Source organism: Hyla sarda, chromosome 1 (assembly GCF_029499605.1).
Source record: "Hyla sarda isolate aHylSar1 chromosome 1, aHylSar1.hap1, whole genome shotgun sequence".
Lineage (NCBI taxonomy): Eukaryota > Metazoa > Chordata > Amphibia > Anura > Hylidae > Hyla > Hyla sarda.
Window position 1 is genome coordinate 202,373,900 of NC_079189.1, and position 16,969 is coordinate 202,390,868.

At 40.0% G+C, this 16,969-nt stretch overlaps 1 long non-coding RNA gene across 1 annotated transcript; it reads left to right on the forward strand.

Moving 5' to 3' along the window:
- The first annotated feature begins 302 nt into the window (after positions 1-302).
- LOC130362611 (uncharacterized) lies at positions 303-2,656 on the forward strand. Its single transcript, XR_008891490.1, has 3 exons — positions 303-565; positions 2,133-2,242; positions 2,383-2,656. It is a non-coding gene; the product is annotated as an uncharacterized LOC130362611 (long non-coding RNA).
- The last annotated feature ends 14,313 nt before the right edge of the window (positions 2,657-16,969 follow it).

The window sequence follows — 16,969 nt, forward strand, 5'->3', positions numbered from 1 at the left end:
TGTGTTTCCCATGGGTTGTTTCAGGCCAGCTCTTGGCTGAGACTGTTTTTAAAAAAATGATAACATTGATAACTTTATGAAAGAGATGCACATAGTGGTCAATCCCACATTTTCCCAATGCGTTTCCCCGTATGTCAGATAATAATACGGTTCATCAGGGGATATTATAGTGAGTAAGTGGAGAATTTAACTGTTCATAAGATTATGTCATCTCACGAATACAGAGATTGTGAGCGCTGGACGTTAGCTGTCCATGTATTTAATCAGTGTCTGTTGGTTGCCATGGAGTTGGCTGTAGCAATCAGTAATACAAAGGGTTTAGTGAGGCACGGAACACATTATAGCGGAACACATTATCATGCAGAGTGAGGTGTGGAACGCATCACAGCAGTAGTGACACGCATACGGGAGGCCGGACAGGAAGTGGCGCAGGTGGCGTCTGGGTTCGAGCGCAAACTTTCATACACAGTGAGGGATATATAAAGGAGCTGTATCCTGACACATATGCCACCAGTCAGGATCGGAGGATCGAGTGGTCGTGGACAGTGAGTGATCAGCAGTGGAGGTAGAGTATCATCATGGTTATTTTCCAGTTATAGCTCTGCTTATGTGTTTTGGACAGTTTCTCAGATGCCATATGTTTGATTGTAGACTCGGCTGATGAGTTGAGGCAAGAAATAATCAACCTGCAACTATTTGGTTCCTTATCTGGATTATTTAAAGGGGTACTCCTGTGGAAACTTTTTTTTTTTTTTTTTTATCAACTGGTGCACGAAAGTTAAACAGATTTGTAAATTACGTCTATTAAAAAAATCTTAATCCTTCCAGTACTTTTAAGGGGCTGTATACTAGAGAGGAAATGCTTTTCTTTTTGGATTTCTCTTCTGTCACGACCACAGTGCTCTCTGCTGTCCATTTTAGGAACTGTCCAGAACAGCATATGTTTACTATGGGAATTTTCTCCTGCTCTGGACAGTTCCTAAAATGGACAGCAGAGGTCAGCAGAGAGCACTGTGGTCGTGGCAGAAGAGAAATCCAAAGAGAAAAGGATTTCCTCTATAGTGTACAGCCCCTAAAAAGCCACTGGAAGGATTAAGATTTTTTAATAGAAGTAATTTGCAAATCTGTTTAACTTTCTGGCACCAGTTGATTTAAAAAAAAAGTTTTCCAGGTGAGTACCCCTTTAACTCTAGGTAAGGACAGTTGATTGCATATAGTGGATGGTACACTAATGGTGAAACAACTATTATAGTATTCTCACTTTTATATTTAGGTCTGGCATTACCTGACTTTATCTTATTTATGGGCTGAGATAACTTCCTGATAGTTGCTTAGATAACTGTATACTAGTAATGAGCGTCATTAGCCATATTCAAATTCACAATATTTGTGAATATATGGACGAATATTCATCCTATATTTGCGAATTTCGAGTGTTCATTATATTCGTTGTGTATTTGCTTATTCGTTGCATATTCACGTAATCGCACATGAAACTGCAAAAAAACGCTGTTGGATGGAATCTTATATAATGAAGGGGTGAGAAACGTTACTATTGGTTGCTAGGATGTTGATAACCTTTGACAAGTGTATTTGCATCATTCTCATTGGCCCACAAGCTAAAAGAAGGAATATGCGCGTATGCAAAATATTCACGCTCCACAGTCTCACACAGTAACTAGTATTGGAGAATTCTTTAGACCACAAGCTGAAAGCAAGGAGGGATGATGATCACTGTGATGTGTCTGTGATGTGTTCTGTGAAAAAAAAAAAAAGAATATTCATAATTTCAAATATATAGCGAATATATTAGCAATAATCGTGAATTTGCGATATTCGCAATAAAAATTTGAAATGTGAATATTCGTGCCCAACACTACTGTTTACTACTACCACGGGGGTTTGGATCTCATATATGGTAAGGTTATCTGTTAGGTATATTACTTGCCTCTGAACGCAGTTTATTTCTGTTACATCTATAGTGACACTCTCTGGATTTATACTTACGTTATTATCTGGTGATTTTGTCCGTTTGAGAGGGGGATGTATGGTTGAAGGCAACTTATCAATATTCATCCTATAATATGAACCAATCTGTACATGATAGTGATAATCTATCTTTATTTATCTAGAATACCGCACTGAGGGTAAACATTCCTGAATAATGTATATATAGTCCTCATGAGTGGTCATCTACTGTTTACCTTAAGCAATATTTCTGGCTACTTCCTGTCTGTATAAGGTATAAATAAAATTATTTAAATCTATGTGATGTGTAGTATGTGGCTTTTTTTGCTTTGCTATTTGTTGGTTTGTTTATTTGTTGCAAATTGGTGTCGTTATGTGTCTCCCGTTCTCTTTTTTTTTTTTTTTTAATTCTAGGAATAAAGAGTACAACTGGAATATAATTGCTATGAGTTGCTTGATCCAACTAATGACACTGCACCAATGAAAATATATATAATCAGCAAGCTTTGGCCTGTTTGTTTATTGTGCTTTTTATGTGATGTGCTATAATAATATTTTGTCAGCTTATCTATGTATGATATAATCTCTGTATTCATGAGATGGAATAATCTTATGTACAGTTAAATTCTCCACTTACTCATTATAATATCCCCTGATGAACCATATTATTATCTGACATACATGGAAACACGTCTGGAAAATGTGGGATTGACCACTATGTGGATCTCTTTCAATGTGGATCTCTTATCAATGTTCACTTTTTGATATAGGTGTACTAATCTTTTGTTCACAATTGCTTATGTATTTTTTTATTAGGATTTTAAGGTTATACTATGATAAAGATTTATATTTTAGCTATATTTTGGTAAATGTTTTTGGTTTGGAAATAGATAATGTGGACGTGTTGGTCCAATAGTTTCAGTGATAGTTTAACATTGATAACTCCACATTTTTGTCACTTTTTTATTACTATACTTCCTTATGTCCCATAATGGAAAGAACTATACTTTTCAGACCACAGCTCCAAGAGTGAGTTACAGTATCAGAAATGTCATCTTCTGTAACATCTGACTTCTTTACAGCAGTACTTAATAGCCAACTTTAGTGCATTGGATAAAGAAGATATACCCTACATTAAAATAAAAATAATATCTTGCAAATTTATTCAGTTTTATAATGAGAATTAACACGTTAATGTGTAAATGAGAATAAACATGTTAACATGTAAATGCAGCACAGGAATATGTTATGAAACTTGATGCTGAAAAGAAAAATGGATCTATAAAGAATTGAAGGGAATTTCTCAGAATTTCTTTTTTAATTAAAGTTATTTTACGGCACCATTATCCCAGGAAGCTGTACATGTTTACAATGTACACTGCCTAATGTTGTAAGGTAATATAGTAGTTAAGCAGAATAATAAAACTGTTCTATAAATGAATGTGTCAGCTACTTCCTATTTGCAGAGATTTACAATTGTAGTGTACATACCTGTATATAAAAATGATAAAAGTCTGTAAACACTTCAATATTTTCTATATTTTGGAATAACTTTGACCTAAAACTACAGATTTTTCCAAAAGTATATAAAGAAAATCAAATTAAACAAATGAGTTAAAAATATTAGACTTGGTCATTACATTGAGGAGAATGGTCTGCTAATCCGTGAGGTTTACACATTTTGATATGTGATATTGGATTTTATTCCTCAATCAAACTCAATGGGCTTTATGGAAAGTCATTATCAGAGATTTGTAAATGTTACACAGTTAAAAATGTAGTATGAAAACCATCTGTGCCAATACTTTAGGCCTCCTTTACATATATGCGTTGTCAGTTTTTTTTCCCTCCGGCGTTGCAGAAAAAGCATCGGATGGAAAATGAAGCAAGAACTAATCTCATTTATTTGAATTGGACAGTTCACAATCATCCGTTGTCTCATTTTGGACACTGGATGATTGGACTCGCCGGACCGGCTCAGACAGGGGAACGCATCTTGCTGCATTCCCCATCCGGCGATCACGAACAATAGATGCAGGGTAATGCGCAACTGATGCCATCTAATGCACTTGTGGCATCAGTTGTTGCAATTTTCGCCGGATGCCGCATATATGTAACTGTAGCCTGACAAATACAACTCTATGGACCTTTTATGTGCGGATATCAAGGGGTGGAGACAAAGATCCCCGTGTCCCTAGAACAGGACCTATACATCATAATTTGAAAACAAAACAAAATCCAGTGAATAATAAATTTGTTTTGATAAAATATCTTACATAAATAATATTCTACATTGCACGATAGCTGGAGGGGTAACCTCTCCTTCTGTATTGGCTGCGGCTCTGTAATTGAAAGAGCCTGCCTGGAACAGGCTCTACCAATAAAGCACAGATTACACAGATTCCTAGGGGACTAATAAAGTGTAAAAAAAAAAAAAAAAAAAAAAAAAAAGTATTATAAAGTTTTTTTTTTTTTAAAACACACATTCACCCCTTCCATATTAAAAGTTCTAATCCCCCCTTCTCCCATATTCCATATAAAAAATGTGTTAACATTATAAAGATAAACATATTTGGTATCGCCACATAGTAGTCCAAACTATTAAAATATAGCATAACTGATCCCGCACAATAAGTTGCGTGAACATAAAAAAATACCAAACCACAGAATTGCGTTTTTTTTATCACGTCATATTGTAGAAAATAATTAAAGGGGTACTTCAGGGGAAATTTTTTTTTTTTTTAATCAACTGGAGCCAGAAAGTTAAACAGATTTGTAAATTAAATACCACAGAGAGAGAAGGTAGCGGAGCGACTCACCCGATCATGAAGAGGTTGATTCAAACAATGATCATCGCAGTCAGGCGAAGGTGCAGCGGGAGGCGGAGGATGTTACGGGGGGAAATCAGGCGTCGGGCCACAGCCGTATCGCACCTCTTGGTGCTTCTTCAGGCCCCTGCGACGTCATCATGCTCCCTCCGGTAGTTTTTAACTGCTGTGCCACGTGATTAAGGTAAGATGGTGTGTACAAAGATTAACTCTTTGTGTGCTCAAAACAAAAGAAACAAGAAAACATTGCATTAAAAAGCATTTGTTTTGCATTTGTTTTGAGCACACAAATAGTTAATCTTTGTACACACCTACTTACCTTAATCACGTGGCACAGCAGTTAAAAACTACCGGAGGGAGCATGATGACGTCGCAGGGGCCTGACGAAGCACCAAGAGGTGTGATACGGCTGTGGCCTGACGCCTGATTTCCCCCCCGTAACATCCTCCGCCTCCCGCTTCACCTTCGCCTGACCGCGATGATAATTGTCTGAATCAACCTCTTCATGATCGGGTGAGTCGCTTCGCAACCTTCTCTCTCTGTGGTATTTGATTTTGTATATATATATCTAGCGTAGAGCACCTCCCGCAGGAGAACGAACACCTAGTCCCTTTTTTCATTGTGTATTTTAAAGGACTATACCGTCAGGTATATAGGGCTGTGCCGGACCCTTCCTCTCTTTTGTGTTAGCATTAGATTTGTAAATTACTTCTATTAAAAAAAATCTTAATCCTTATAGTACTTATTAGCTGCTGAGTACTACAGAGGAAATTATTTTCTTTTTGGAACACAGAGCTCTCTGCTGACATCATGACCACAGTGCTCTCTGCTGACATCTCTGTCCATTTTAAGAACTGTCCAGAGTAGGAGAAAATCCCCATAGCAAACATATGCTGCTATGGACAGTTCCTAAAATGGACAGAGATTTCAGCAGAGAGCACTTTGTTCCAAAAAGAAAAGAATTTCCTCTGTAGTATTCAGCAGCTAATAAGTACTGGAAGGATTAAGATTTTTTAAGACTTTTGTTAAAGTGGGACGTGAAAATGAAAAATTAGATTTTTAACAATAAAATGCTGGTGTTACCCCAAACTTTTCATTTTCACAAGGAGTAATAGGAGAAAATGCCCCACAAAATTTGTAACTCCATTTCTTTTGAGTAAGGAAATACCTCATATGTGGATGTAAAGTGCTCTGCGGGTGCACTAGAGGGCTCAGAAGGGAAGGAGCGACATTGGGCTTTCAGAGAGCAAATTTTGCTGAAATGGTTTTTGAGGGCATGTCGCATTTAGGAAGCCCCTATGATGCCAGAACAATAAAAAAAAAAAATAAACCACATGGCATACTATTTTGGAAACTACACCCCTCACAGAATTTAATAAGGGGTGCAGTGAGCATTTACACCCCACTGGCATTTGACAGATCTTTGGAACAGTGGGCTGTGCAAATAAAAAATTAAATTTTTCATTTTTACGGATGACTGTTCAAAAAATCTGTCAGACACTTGTGGGGGGTAAATGCTCACTGCACCCCATGTTACATTCCGTGAGGGGTGTAGTTTCCAAAATGGGGTCACATGTGGAGGGGGTCCACTGTTCTGGCACCATGGGGGCTTTGTAAACACACATAGCCTTCAATTCCAGCCTAATTGTCTCTCAAAAAGTCCAATGGCGCTCCTTCTCTTCTGAGCATTGTAGTTTGCCCGCAGAGCACTTTACATCCACATATGGGGTATTTATATACTCAGAAGAAATGGGGTTACACATGTTGGGGGGCTTTTTTCCTATTACCCCTTGAGAAAATGAAGAATTTGGGGTAACACCAGAATTTCAGGGGAAAAAAAGCAATTTTTTTATTTTCATGTCCAACTTTAACGAAAATTTGTCAAAGACCTGTCGGTTGTTAAGGCTCACTATACCCCTTGTTACGTTCCGTGAGGGGTGTAGTTTCCAAAATGTTTTTTTTTTTTGTGTTCATGTCAGATCCGCTGTAATGATCAGCCACCCCTGTGCAAATCACCAATTTAGGCCTCAAATGCACATGGTGCTCTCTCACTCCTGAGCCATGTATTTAGTCCGCAGAGCATTTTACGTACACATATGGGGTATTTCCGTACTCAGAAGAAATTGCGTTAGAAATTTTGGGGGTCTTTTTCTCCTTTTACCTCTTGTGAAAATGAAAAGTATGGGGCAACACCAGCATGTTGGTGTAAAAATTTAAATTTTTTACACTAACAAGCTGGTGTAGCCCCAACTTTACCTTTTCATAAGGGGTAAAAGGAGAAAAAATCCCCCAAAATTTGTAACGCAATTTCTCCCAAGTACGGAAATACCCCATATGTGGCCCTAAACTGTTGCCTTGAAATACAACAGGGCTCTGAAGTGAGAGAGCGCCATGTGCATTTGAGGCCTGAATGAGGAATTTGCAATAGGGGCGGACCCCGATACAAGGATGGGGCTTGTCTCCACCAAAACCCTGCAGCAGTGTTTCACAAACAGGGTGCCTCCAGCTGTTGCAAGACTCCCAGCCTGCCAGGACAGTCTATGGCTGTCCGGCAATACTGGGAGTTGTTGTTTTGCAACAGCTGGAGGCTCCGTTTAGGAAACACTGCCGTATGAGACGTTTTTCATTTTTATTGGGGGGGGGGGACGTGTAAGGGGTTGTATATGTAGTGTTTTACTTTTTATTATTTGTTAGTGTAGTGTAATGTAGTGTTTTTAGGATACGTTCACAGTACGTTTTCCGCTGGGAGTTTGAGCTGCGGCGGAAAATTTGCCGCAGCTCAAACTTGTAGAAGGAAACCCAGTGTAAACCCACCCGTGTGAATGTACCCTGTACATTCACATGGGGGGCACCCCAAACCTTCAACTGTGGCAAAATGACAACTCCCAGAATGCAACATGCTGGGAGTTGTAGTTTTACAACAGCTGTAGGCACACTGGTGGGGAACCACTGAGTTAGAAAACAGACTCTAGCTCAGTGATTCCAACCTATGTGCCTCCAGCTGTTGCAAAACTACAACTCCCAGCATGTACGGTCTGTCAGTGCATTCTGGGAGTTGTAGTTTTGCAACAGCTTGAGGCACACGGGCTGGAATCACTGAGTTAGGAAACAGACTCTAGCTCAGTGTTTCCCAACTATATGCCCAGCATCCCTGACTGTCTGGCCATGCTGGGAATTGTACTTTTGCAACATCTGGAGGGCTACAGTTTGAAGAGCATCGTATAGTGGTCTCCAAACTGTGCCACTTCAGGTGTGGCTGGGAGTTGTGGCTGTGTGGGCATGCTAGGAGTTGTAGTTTTGCAGCTTTTAGAAGGCCATAGTGAAGGTCACTTACCGCGATCTTCACTGCAGCCTTCTCCACGCCGCACTTTCCGGCCTGCCTCCTCCTGCTGCCACCGCTGCTCCAGGATGCCGCCTCCGCCAGCCCGGGTAAGCCGGCCATGCTCCCCCCTCGCCGCCCTTGTTCCCCCCGCTCTGCCCCGACTCCGATCGGTGGGCAGAGCGGGGGAAATTAACTCTAACCCCCTGCCCCCCTCCTGCCGTGATCGCTGACATGGGGGGTCTCAGGACCCCCCTGGGCATTGCCACGGGATGCCTGCTGATAGATATCAGCAGTCATCCCGGTCCGATCACCGCCCGGCGAGCTGTGTCGGAAATACGGAGGGCGTATGGATACGCCCACCATCCTTAAGTGACAGTCCCCATCCGTCCCCAAGAGGTTAAGGCCAAAATTGGCCTAGTCCATAAGGGGTTAAAGGTGTACTCCGATGAAAAACATCTTATCCCCTATCCAAAGAATAAGATGTCTGATCGAGGGGGTCCCGCCACTGGGGACCCTTGCGATCTCCTGTGCGGCACCCCAGTCATCCGTGCACAGAGCGAATTCTGCTCTGTGCCTGATGACTGGTGACTACAGCCACCATGCCCCCTCAATTCATGTCTATGGAAGAGGCGTGATGGCTACGTACTTGTCGTCACATCCCCTCCCATAAACATGAATGGGGAAGGGGTGTGGCGTGACATCACAAACACGGAAGCTCCAAGCTTCCGTGTTTTCCGGACGACGCCACTGCTGGCCCAGAGATCACTGGGGTCCCCATTGGTGGGAGCCCCTGATCAGACATCTTATCCCTTATCCTTTGGATAGGGAATAAGATGTTTTATGGCAGACTACCCCTCTAATGTTAAAAGTAATTTTTTGTGTTACCAGAAATGTCAGTTCAGTTGTGATTCTTCATGATCTTGTGCTGCTGGTTATGACTGCTCCATATGTTTTAGATCTGCAGTTTTTTTTTCTTCTTTAAATTAACAATACTAGAGAATATCCTAACATGTTTAACTAAATGCCAGGAATAGCTGCATATATTTAATCACACTGACACTCATGGAACCAAATGGTTATTAGAGTATCATTCAGCCGATTTATGGGACTGAAATGAAATCACACTGTTTTACAATCTTTTTATTGGGTTTTTCAAAACATAAACATAAGAGACATTTATAACATAGAGTTAAACAGTCATGACATCTCTTACATGGGGGGATCCGTCACATAATACAATATACATGCATATTACAAGGATATTAATGCAAGATTATGCATATGCGACAATCAACCCTTCAATAAACAACAAACAGTATAGATGACGAAAGCCACATATACCTATAGGGAGAAGATGAAGTCCGACTACTCGGGCGTACCCACGAGAATGAGATCTACAGAGTGATTAAACCTGAAGTAACAGTGCTAGTTGCACACAAGTCCTTTATGAAATCACACTGTTAATGAAGGAAAATGAACAAAAACAGGACATGGTGACATATAAAAAAGCATAACATCAAAAGTAAACTATGTCACAGCAAGATATTACAAATCAATATGAAAATGGAAAATTTGAGATTATTCTCTAAGCATCTTGGATAATAAACTTTCTATCAAAAGGGATTCAAAGTTAAAGGGGTACTCCACCCCTAGGCATCTTATCCCCTGTCCAATGGATAGGGGATAAGATGTCTGATCGTGGGGGACCACTGGGGACCTCCGTAATCTCTTCTGCAGCACTGCCGTTTCTCAGCTGCACAGAGCAAAAACGGGGGTGCTGCAGGAGAGATTGCGAGGGTCCCCAACGGCGGGCCCCCCGCGATCAGACATCTTATCCCCTATCCTTTGGATAGGGGATATGATGTCTAGGGGTGGCGTACCCCTTTAAGCAAGAAAGGCTCAGTGAGCATGTTTTTAGTATAAGCAAGACAGCCAAAGAAAAATGACAAGACACACAAAGAATATAACACAAAGGTAGGGGGGAAACAGGTACAGCTACAAAGAAAATGTTTTAATCAAATAAGCCCCGAATAACAACAAATAAATATATACTTTATAGATAAATTGCACATATAAAATAGTTACAATGAGTCACATTCACAGAAATCATCAGAATACATGAAGACATTTTTACTTGTACCCAGAATTTCTTACAAAATTACATACTGTCAGTGCGCAATAATAAACTCATATCATTGCTAGCTTTTATACAAAAACACAGCCTAATTTGGTTGACTTATTGGGCCAAATTTACTAAGTGTGTTGGGTTTTTACTAGTGTAAAATTTTCTGACCAGCTTTTTCTAGGTGGAAATTTCCAGCCATTTATTCACAGGATTTTCTGTGAATTCAATAGTAAATAGTTGTTAAACCACACCCCTTTTTGGGCATGCCATGCCCCTTTTGCGACTGACTATGCCCCCTTTTGGCTTTTCGCAGTGCAATGTCGGGTTTGTCAGATTTTCCTGGCGCACACTTGCACAGACTGGCACAGACATGTCGCAGACACTCTGCGCCAAAATAACCCGACAAAAACTGGTCAGTTTCAGCTTAGTAAATGAGGCCCATTAACCTCTTAAGGACCCATGACGTACTGGTACATCATGAGTCTGCTCCCGTTCTAACCCTTTAGACGCGGCGTTCAAAGTTGATCGCCGCGTCTTAAGTGAAACTAAACTAATGCCGGTTAGCTCAGGGGGCTGTTTGGGATCGCCACAGTGAAATAGCGGCATCCCGAACAGCTCCTGGTGTCTGATCGCTGAATGACTGCTCAGTGCCTGAGATCCAGGCATGAGCAGTCAAGCGGCAGAATCATCGATCAATGGTTTCCTATGAGAAACCATTGATCAATTTAAAAGATCAGTGTGTGCAGTGTTATAGTCCCCTATGGGAGCTATAACATTGCAAAAAAAAAAAAGTAAAAAAAAAAGTTAACGATCATTTAACCCCTTCCCTTATAAAAGTTTGAATCACCCCTCTTTTTCCCGGGTCACAGAAGGACACTCAAATATAACTTTTATTTAATTTCCACTAAAACCAAGAAAAATTAAAAATAAAACACCCAAATTCAATGTGGTTACCCATAACCCAAAAAAATAATAATTGGACCTACGGTCCTAGCATGGTATAGAACTGATTATCTCTTTAAAAAAAAAAACAGCAACTAGTGCTTGTTTATAATTGCTCCAACCAATCTGGAGACTTACCAAGTCAGAAATGGTTACAAGATAAATAGCTAAAGGGAAGGATGAGGAAATTGGGAGGGGGGGGGGGGAGGACCTGAGGAGCAATCGGCCTTTGGATGCTGACCCTATACATCAGGTCCCTGATGCTACCCCTAATCCTAGGCGGAGTAGATGTCCTTATAAGGACGGCCCCGCTCTTGAACCTACCCCTCGAGGCCTACTCTCACCCTGGATAGTTCACAGTGAGGAGGCTAACTATCTCACTAGATATCACTGTCTAGATAAAGGGATAGGAGAAGGGAAAGTTAGACCTATGGTCACAATACTGGAATGATAGTATTATATGCAGGTGACTCACTTTTTGTGTATATCAGATGGAATAAGCCGATGTATAATAAACAGAAGGTGATGACATCTGTACAATGATATAGCAAACCTATGAATTCAATTGCACCCATACATAGAAGATATACTCGGCATATACGTATTGCCCCAGTAGTTTAGTAGCATGCATGTAAAACCTCACAGGAATGGAACATGAGGTTCTCATTGTAGGCACATAGGTATATACACATGCATGCATGTACAAGGACAAATGAAAATAAACTGATAAGTAGTCACAATGTATTAAGTCTAATTTGTGGTACTTAGCTTGACCCAAAGCTTGGTAAGTCTAAAGAATCAGAAGGCGTCCCGATGCGTTTCCTGAACCATTCATCAGGGGACGATGGGGGGCAAATGATGGCATCATGATAGACGGATAAGAATGACTGATGGTGATAATGCTGCCAGGTAATCCACCCCCCTTTTCCCATTTAAAAAAATAAATAAATAGCGTAAATAAAAATAAAATTAAACATATGTGGTATCGCTGTGTGCAGAAATGTCCGAATTATAAAAATATATCCTTAATTTAACCGCACGGTCAATTGCGTATGCGCAAAAAAATTCCAAAGTCCAAAATAGCGTATTTTTAGTCTCTTTTTATATCTTAAAAAAATGTATAAAAAGTGATCAAAAAGTCCGATCAATACAAAAATGGTACTGCTAAAAACTTCAGATCACAGCGCAAAAAATTAGCCCTCATACCGCCCCATACGCAGAAAAATAAATAAGTTATAGGGGTCAGAAGATGACAATTTTAAACATATACATTTTCCTGCATCCCCGGGTGCTTAACCCCTTAAGGACGCAGGACGTAAATGTACGTCCTGGTGAGGTGGTACTTAACGCACCAGGACGTACATTTACGTCCTAAGCATAACTGCGGGCATCGGAGCGATGCCCGTGTCATGCGCGGCTGATCCCGGCTGCTGATCGCAGCCAGGGACCCGCCGGCAATGGCCGACGCCCGCGATCTCGCGGGCGTCCGCCATTAACCCCTCAGGTGCCGGGATCAATACAGATCCCGGCATCTGCGGCAGTTCGCGATTAAAATGAACGATCGGATCGCCCGCAGCGCTGCTGCGGGGATCCGATCATTCATAACGCCGCACGGAGGTCCCCTCTCCTTCCTCCGTGCGGCTCGAATGATCGAGCAGACCAGAGCAGGAGATGACCGATAATACTGATCTGTTCTATCCTATACATAGAACAGATCAGTATTAGCAATCATGGTATTGCTATGAATAGTCCCCTATGGGGACTATTCAAGTGTAAAAAAAAATGTAAAAAAATGTAAAAGTAAAAGTAAAAAAAAAGTGAAAAATCCCCTCCCCCAATAAAAAAGTAAAACGTCCGTTTTTTCCTATTTTACCCCCAAAAAGCGTAAAAAACATTTTTTATAGACATATTTGGTATCGCCGCGTGCGTAAATGTCCGAACTATTAAAATAAAATGTTAATGATCCCGTACGGTGAACGGCGTGAACGAAAAAAAATTAAAAAAGTCCAAAATTCCTACTTTTTTAATACATTTTATTTAAAAAAAAATTATAAAAAATGTATTAAAAGTTTTTTATATGCAAATGTGGTATCAAAAAAAGTACAGATCATGGCGCAAAAAATGAGCCCTCATACCGCCGCTTATATGGAAAAATAAAAAAGTTATAGGTCATCAAAATAAAGGGATTATAAACGTACTAATTTGGTTAAAAAGTTTGTGATTTTTTTTAAGCGCAACAATAATATAAAAGTATGTAATAATGGGTATCATTTTAATCGTATTGACCCTCAGAATAAAGAACACATGTAATTTTTACCATAAATTGTACGGCGTGAAAACATAACCTTCCAAAATTAGCAAAATTGCGTTTTTCGTTTTAATTTCCCCACAAAAATAGTGTTTTTTGGTTGCGCCATACATTTTATGATATAATGAGTGATGTCATTACAAAGGACAACTGGTCGCGCAAAAAACAAGCCCTCATACTAGTCTGTGGATGAAAATATAAAAGAGTTATGATTTTTAGAAGGCGAGGAGGAAAAAATGAAAACGTAAAAATTAAATTGTCTGAGTCCTTAACCCCTTAAGGACTCAGCCCATTTTGGCCTTAAGGACTCAGACAATTTAATTTTTACGTTTTCATTTTTTCCTCCTCGCCTTCTAAAAATCATAACTCTTTTATATTTTCATCCACAGACTAGTATGAGGGCTTGTTTTTTGCGCGACCAGTTGTCCTTTGTAATGACATCACTCATTATATCATAAAATGTATGGCGCAACCAAAAAACACTATTTTTGTGGGGAAATTAAAACGAAAAACGCAATTTTGCTAATTTTGGAAGGTTTCGTTTTCACGCCGTACAATTTCTGGTAAAAATGACATGTGTTCTTTATTCTGGGGGTCAATACGATTAAAATGATACCCATTATTATATACTTTTATATTATTGTTGCGCTTAAAAAAAATCACAAACTTTTTAACCAAATTAGTACGTTTATAATCCCTTTATTTTGATGACCTATAACTTTTTTATTTTTCCGTATAAGCGACGGTATGGGGCCGCATTTTTTGCGCCATGATCTGTACTTTTTTTTGATACCACATTTGCATATAAAAAACTTTTAATAAATTTTTTATAATTTTTTTTTTAATAAAATGTATTAAAAAAGTAGGAATTTTGGACTTTTTAAAATTTTTTTCGTTCACGCCGTTCACCGTACGGGATCATTAACATTTTATTTTAATAGTTCGGACATTTACGCACTCGGCGATACCAAATATGTCTATAAAAAATGTTTTTTACGCTTTTTGGGGGTAAAATAGGAAAAAACGGACGTTTTACTTTTTTATTGGGGGAGGGGATTTTTCACTTTTTTTTTACTTTTACTTTTACATTTTTTTACATTTTTTTTTACACTTGAATAGTCCCCATAGGGGACTATTCATAGCAATACCATGATTGCTAATACTGATCTGTTCTATGTATAGGACATAGAACAGATCAGTATTATCGGTCATCTTCTGTTCTGGTCTGCTCGATCTCAGACCAGAGCAGGAGACGCCGGGAGCCGCACAGAGGAAGGTGAGGAGACCTCCGTGCGGCGTTATGAATGATCGGATCCCCGCAGCAGCGCTGCGGGCGATCCGATCGTTCATTTTAATCGCGAACTGCCGCAGATGCCGGGATCTGTATTGATCCCGGCACCTGAGGGGTTAATGGCGGACGCCCGCGAGATCGCGGGCGTCGGCCATTGCCGGCGGGTCCCTGGCTGCGATCAGCAGCCGGGATCAGCCGCGCATGACACGGGCATCGCTCCGATGCCCGCGGTTATGCTTAGGACGTAAATGTACGTCCTGGTGCGTTAAGTACCACCTCACCAGGACGTACATTTACGTCCTGCGTCCTTAAGGGGTTAAGGGGTTAAAGGGGTACTCCGGTGAAAACCTTTTTTTCTTTTAAATCAACTGATGGCAGAAAGTTAAACATATTAGTAAATTACTTCTATTAAAAAATCTTAATCCTTCCAGTACTTATTAGCTGCTGAATGCTACAGAGGAAATTCATTTCTTTGTGGAACACTGATGACATCATGAGCACAGTGCTCTCTGCTGACATCTCTGTCCATTTTAGCAACGATGCATAGCAGATGTATGCTTAAGGCAGCATGGTGGCTCAGTGGTTAAGGACAACAATAAATAAAGCGTTATTATTATTATAATAACGTCAGCAGAGAGAACTGTGGTCGTGATGTCATCAGAGAGAATTCCAAAAAGAAAAGAATTTCCTCTGTAGTATTCAGCAGCTAATAAGTAAAGGAAGGATTAAGATTTTTTAATAGAAGTAATTTACAAATATGTGCATAAGAAGAAGAATGAAAGGTTGGCACTCACCCACAGAGAGTACCCCCCTTTGTTACCATCCATCGTCTCCCCTAGAACTGTACTTATGGCTGTGAATATTGTGCAATAAAATCTGCTGAATTGGAAATCCGGTGAGTGCCGACCTTTCATTCTTCTTCTTATGCACTTATGTCATATCCTACGTGAGTCTGAGCACCACTGAATCCTCTCCCCGCAACAGCGACTTAGTGTCCATCAGCTTCCAGGTACAGAAATAAGCAGTGCCGAACATCTCTCACATAATTTACAAATATGTTTAACTTTCTGCCACCAGTTGATTTAAAAGAAAAAAGGTTTTCACCGGAGTACCCCTTTAAGGGGTTAAGTGCATGAGCAAAAATGTATATAACTGGTTACTATTATGTCCATATATCCATATATAGTTAGAATTCCAAGGAATGAATCAGTAAGATCTCTTGCTCGCTCTCCAAGCTCACTCACTCAGGATAAAAAAAATAATAATATGTTCAGGCTGTATTTTTCCTGTAAAGACAGGTAGGATATAGATTGGTCTCTTTTTATAGCCAAGACTAAATCTAAATTTTGCAGGTACTTAAAGAGGTTCTCTACTTAATGGAGCCCTTGACAGTAACCAGTCACAGAAAATATATTTTATTGATAACTCCTAAAAAAATAGGACCCACAAAAGTGAACCAATTCACCAACAACCTCTTGACAGTACAAATCACAAAGTGTCACCCTGCAAGGACCTCCACCATTTAGCAGTTATCTGTGGGGAAAGCTATTAGTAAGTGTTTACTACTACTAGGAAATATAAGCATCACAGGTTTTCATTATTTATTTAAATGAATGGTTTCACTGCTTGGACAGGACAGGTCTCTACTGCAACCAAGATGCAACCAAGATACTTAAAGGGGTACTTCGGTGGAAAACATATGTTTTTTTTTTTAAATCAACTGGTGCCAGAAAGTTAAACAGATTTGTAAATTACTTCTATTAAAAAATATTTGTCCTTCCAGTACTTATTAGCAGCTGTATGCTACAGAGGAAATTCTTTTCTTTTTGAATTTCTTTTTTGTCTTGTCCACATTGCTCTCTGCTGACACCTGATGCCCGTATCAGGAACTGTCCAGAGCAGGAGAAAATCCCCATATCAAAGCTATGCTGCTCTGGACACCGAAGTTCCCCTTTAACGACAACAGACGTATATTTATGTCTGTGGCCGGCTCCCGATCTGCTTCGTATCTGCGGGGTCCCGGTTTCTATCAGCAACCAGGACCCACAGCTAATACCGGACATCGCCGATCAGGCTGATTTCTGCTATTAACCTTTTAGACGCTGCGATTAAAGTTGATCACGGTGTCTAAAATGGGAGAAATCTATAACGGCTAGCACAGCTGAGCTGTTTGGGACCGCTGCTG